This window comes from Epinephelus lanceolatus, chromosome 12 (genome assembly GCF_041903045.1).
Source record: "Epinephelus lanceolatus isolate andai-2023 chromosome 12, ASM4190304v1, whole genome shotgun sequence".
Lineage (NCBI taxonomy): Eukaryota > Metazoa > Chordata > Actinopteri > Perciformes > Serranidae > Epinephelus > Epinephelus lanceolatus.
The window spans coordinates 32,978,849-32,984,347 of NC_135745.1; the positions used below are offsets into that span (position 1 = coordinate 32,978,849).

At 41.8% G+C, this 5,499-nt stretch overlaps 1 long non-coding RNA gene across 1 annotated transcript; it reads right to left on the bottom strand.

Moving 5' to 3' along the window:
- Positions 1–1,913: 1,913 nt before the first annotated feature.
- On the bottom strand, positions 1,914–3,093 carry LOC144465008 (uncharacterized). Its single transcript, XR_013492404.1, has 2 exons — positions 2,949–3,093; positions 1,914–2,218 (listed from the first exon to the last, which is right to left on the bottom strand). It is a non-coding gene; the product is annotated as an uncharacterized LOC144465008 (long non-coding RNA).
- Positions 3,094–5,499: the final 2,406 nt, after the last annotated feature.

Below are 5,499 nucleotides of genomic sequence, written 5' to 3' on the forward strand. Positions count from 1 at the left end.
AATTAAGACATGTGCTTAAGTCATCAGATTAACTACTGACAGCACACACTCATGACAAAACCACATTTTAGGTGTTGCTGTTGGCTGAAAGCTTCATTTGAACTATATTTTGTTCATGCCAGAGAGGCTGTCTGAACCCACAGTCAAGATACTACATGACACCATACTGAATGTTATAGAAAACCATCTGGAAATTAATTAAAACAAGAGATATTGCAGGTGGCAGCAGGGTGTAACATCATGGAATACAGATAATTTAGCTAGCTCACCTATCTGTGGGTGGGGGATTGCTGTAGCACCCTATCACCTATTCTTCCTGCAGCTGCACCCCCACATGATCCACTGGAAAAAATGAAGCTGTTTCTCAGATGGGTTTGATTTGTTTCATCGTCAGGATGCAGTTTTCACAGCTCTCCTGGAGATGGAGTTCAATCAATCAATCAAACTTTATTTATGCAGCACTTTTTATACAAACAGAATGCAACACAAAGTGCTCAATAAATCAATCAATAAATAAGTAAATAAATTAGTTAAAATAAATAAAAAGTAAGAAAATAGAAGAATATGCCAGTTGGAAAAACAGATTAACTAAAAAATAAATGAATACACAATAGTAATAAAATAAAAAAAAGGTAGGTCTTGAGTTTCCTTTTAAAGACATAAACACTCTCTGCGGCCCTCAGGTCTTCAGGCAGGCTGTTCCACAGACGTGGACCATAGTTACAAACGATACCTCACCGTGGGGTTTTGTTCTAACTTTGGGGATGATTAAAAGCCAACAACCAGAAGACCTGAGGGTTCACACAATAAAAAAGGTTCATATGAGTTGGGATACAAACAGAGAGAAACCACATACACTAAATACCCAAGGAAACAGTATATGATGGATGTTATCTTCTGATGCTGTAACTTCAGGATGATTTTTTTGTAAATTGCATGTGCTCACACTAGACACAACTTCATTTTTCCTTGCTCCTCGTGTTTAAACACAAACTTTTAAGTGAAAACAATCCTGTCTGGACATTTTCAGAGAGAAGAAAATGTATCTTACCTTTCAAATTGATAACTGCATCACTGAGATGGGCAAACATCTGTTTCACTGACTCTACCTGAGTTGATGGGCTCCTACAGTCTGGCCTTTGCTCAGAATCTGTGGATATGCCGCCATCTGCTGGTTAAGACGTGATTCTACTGGTATTCAGAGCTGTGCTGTTTTCTGTGAATGTCTGCCCTGCTGTGAGTCCAAGGAGCCTGACAAAAGCCTGAGGTGTTACTGAGCGTACAGAGATGTGACAGCAACATAACAACTGAGGACTGTTGTTGACTCAGACACTGAGGACAATAATACATTTTAACAACAACAAAAAATATATGTCAGCAGATTTGAGTTATTGAAAGAGCTTCGGCACAGAAAATCTTAATTAATAGTAGACATTGTGTATGTTGGAGTCCTGCTGTCATATCTTGGTGTTACTTTAGTGTAAGGTGCTGGAGTGGAGGGGACATTGGTGCTGTGGTTTTGCTGCCATCTACTGGTGTAAAAGTCATACTGCTTTATTGTTACACTAGATCAATTTGGCAGTGCAGTAAAACTGTAGTCATGATGTAGGGGTTGTACCACACAGATATTTCTTTAAACTGACTGACCCTGAATGCTAATGATGAGGTGGGTGGTTCACGTTATGTCTAGACCATCATCAGGACAGATCATTCATAAAAACATACTGTGTGTCCTGCTGTGTGTTCAGCAAGATCTCACACTATGTAGTGGTAAGCATGGACCAAGGAGGAGACACAAGGGTCAGTGGGTGGCTTGATAAAGTAGCCACAAAATATTGTAAGTTAAAGCTGTATATCAGTCACCGACTGGCTTTGTATATCATTAAAAACAAGTCAGCACACCATGACACTAATTCTTTAATACAAACATATTTATTCAAGTGTTCAGAGTTATGGGCAGTAGCTCAGTCCATAGGGACTTGGGTTGGGAACCGGAGGGTCGCCTGTTCGAGTCCCCGTCCGGACCAAAAATATGGAGCGTGGACTGGTGGCTGGAGAGGTGCCAGTTCACCTCCTGGGCACTGCTGAGGTGCCCTTGAGCAAGGCACTGAACCGCCCAACTGCTCGGGGCGCCACCAAGGGGCAGGCCCCTCACTCTGACATATCTCCACTTTGTGCATGTATAGGTCCTGTTTGTGCATGTGTGTGTCTTTCGGACCTGTGTGTAATTGACAAGCAAGAGTGAAAACATTGAATTTCCCCTCAGGGGGATTAATAAATAAATAAATAAAGTAAAGTAAGTAAAGTTTTACTCTTCATTGTGTGAGGCAGCAAACATGTCAAGAGCAGGAAGTACAAACCAACATGACTGAATGGTGAAAGTGGCCATAAGTAACTCATGCACCCGACAAGACTGATCCTACTGTCTGCCAAAATAAGTAAAATATGTTGTTGTTGTTGGAGTTTTCAGATATTTTCTTTTTATGGCGTTTTTTTTCCCTGTTTCACTGATAGATAACAAGATATACCAACAACTTGTAGACAAGGGCGTAGGTTTGATTTCGACTGGCCACAGTGGAGACTGTAAGAAGCTTAGCTGCTGATGTGGAGTTTGTTTGCAGCGCTTACTCTGATGACAGCAGCAGACTGTGGGCCCGTTTATATGACAACGATTTCAACTGAAAACGGTAAACTTTAGTTGCGTTTTGGCCGATCGTTTACACGACAGCGGTGTTTTGGGTGCCTGAAAATGCAACGTTTTGAAAACGGTTTCCAGAGTGCAATTTTTCGGAAACGGCAGCATCTCCATTGTCATGTAAACTTGCAATATGCAGTTCCTCTGAAAACGGAGACTTTTCGCACATGCGCATTACGGTTCCAGTCACTAGACATGCGCGAGAAAGTCGACTGTCACAACAACAATGCAGAGCTCTGTTTGTGCTGCTCACCCTGTTGATTTGAAGTGAAGTGTAGATCTGTTACTGTAGCAACTCCACCTCGTCGTCCATCCAGACAAAGTTAGCTGTGCATGCTTTCGCCATTGTGTCTTCTTTGTTTTGGTTTGTAATCACCACATTGTAGAGGAAGGCGCTTCAGCGCAGGCGCATGGCGTCATGCCATGGTGTTGCTTTGCAAATTTACACTGCCACCCATTGGCCTGGTGTGCATACTACAGCGTTTCCAGTAGATTTTGTGGCTCCGTGTGAATGAGGATCGTTTCAATAACGTCATCATATATAAACGTAGAAGTTTTTTAAAATGCAAAGGACAGACTTTTCCGTTTTTAGAGAAACCGTTGTCGTCTAAACAGGGCCTGTGTGAACGGAGGAGCTGCTATGAAGAAGAGTAGATTGAGCTAGAACTGGACTAGAAGACAAAACACCTGCTGATGGTTTGAATAAAAGACAGATGGAGGAGCAAAGTATTTGTTCTAGTTGTTTGAGAGATGATGGGACTCTCAAAGAAACAGATCCAAAGATTTTAAACACAACAAATGGACCACTGTCAGGAGAAATGGTGGAGGCCTGTCTGGAGACAGCCTGTCCTGCTGGAGTGTTTCAAGATCCAGACACCCCTCCAATGGCATCTCCAGTGCATGTCAGCCGGGGTGTGGCACAGAGGGCTGGTCATGTGGTCCTGGAAGATAGGGAGCTAGTTCTTTTGGAAAACCATGGGCCTGAGCTAAAGTTCCACTACTACCAGTTTATTAGGGGCCAGGGCCAATGTTCATTACTTAATGGACGGATAGGTTTCATCCCAGGCAGGTCACTGTGCCAAAATGTCAGCAACATTTGAGTATTGAGCATTACATTTTTTTCTACCAGCATTATCAGATAGTCCATTTGGAGTCATAATGTCGTGGGTATGCCGAAGCGCCCATGTAATCAGCGCACATGGTGACATTTATACACAGCTAAAGAGTATCACCTTTGAATGAATAGCATGCATGACACTGACACAATGTTAATATCTATGTCTAATACACACAAATAATGTTTTTGAGTCAAACAAAATGAAACCCACTCTTAAATGAGTCCTGATTAGAGCCAAAGCTCAGCAGAAGTGGCAGTGGCATTTTCTAATGGAGGATAGTAATTCTCCCAAAGGGGTGACACAGCGCCACGGTAGCTGTAGTGGCCGGTTAGTGAAACTGCACCCTTACAGTCGAGGCCAAGGTGGAGTCAACACGGAGAGAGAAGATGAAGTTATATTACTTTAAAGTAAACTACTGTAATGTAACTCAGTGACTGCGACACAACAGACGCATTTCCGGTGAAGAGATTAAAGTGAGCTGTGACACAAGTCGCACCGTGGCCTCGCGACATTAAAAAAAAAAAAAACAGTAAGAAGCAAAGGTAACGTTATTTACCTGCCAATTAAACAAAGTTAGCTTGTTTTAAGTGTTTTAAATGTTATTCTAGTTAGTTAGCCGAGGTAGCAACGATGGAGAGAAGAAATGAGGAGTTATTTCAACAAACTTTTTCAATGAGCATCACAGCAGCACGTGCGGTGAGACCATACCTGGATACTGACCACCTGACCTCCATGACAGAGAGGACAAATGACCTGGACGTCAATTAAAGTAAGTCACATTTATACTCGGTCTGTCTTTTGGCTTGCTAGAGTCTGTAACCTGGATTTTAAATGTCTCTTTGTGGCTTTCTGGCGTTTAATTTCTTTATGTAGCCTGGTTTTAGTCAACTTCACATTGTTGGACTCTGAAGCTGTTGTTGTTGCTGATGTTGTGGTGGTTTTATTTTGTACTGAGTCATGGTTGGCTGCTAATGAAACTGCTGTTTCATTGCTGCTCTCTGCACAAATAGTTGAGACTTTAATAATTTGGTAATTCCCAAATTTTGCATTGTTTGTTGTTCACTCACTGATTTGTGAAGGAGTCTGTCCTAAAGGTCTGCTATAGTTGCCTCTAGGAATTGACTCATCCTTGGTTTGTGCTGTGCTGTAAAATGAGACATAAGCAGTGGCTGCCCTAGGCCCCTAGCACATTTGGTGCCCTAGATGAGCTACCAGTGCTAACAGTCTGCTAACTGGCTAACAGGATGTTTTCTTCAATTCAGTTGCCTGTGTTGATTGTCAGGTGAGTTTGTATGATTAAAAACAATTTGTTTATCTTGTTTTAACACATTGTGAATCTGATTAATGCTATTCTACTAAAATCTGGTTGTATGATATAAACAGTCAGATCATCATAATGACTCGTTCAGCCGTCCGTACGTCTTTTAATGAAATATTTCACAAAACATGCTGCATACCTGGCAGACCCAACATATTCATTTATTTGTTGCCATGCAATATTGGTCCTGTTTTTGTCCCAATGACAGGATGGTGACAAACGGACAAAATTAGCCTCTCTCCCAGAGCTTCACGTAGTTTCTACCAGGTTTCTACCCATGTAAAGAAATGCACTTTCTTGCGTTGGACACTAGAGACATCATCTGTATATTTACGGATCTATGGACACCAGTAAGTGGAAACGGGGCG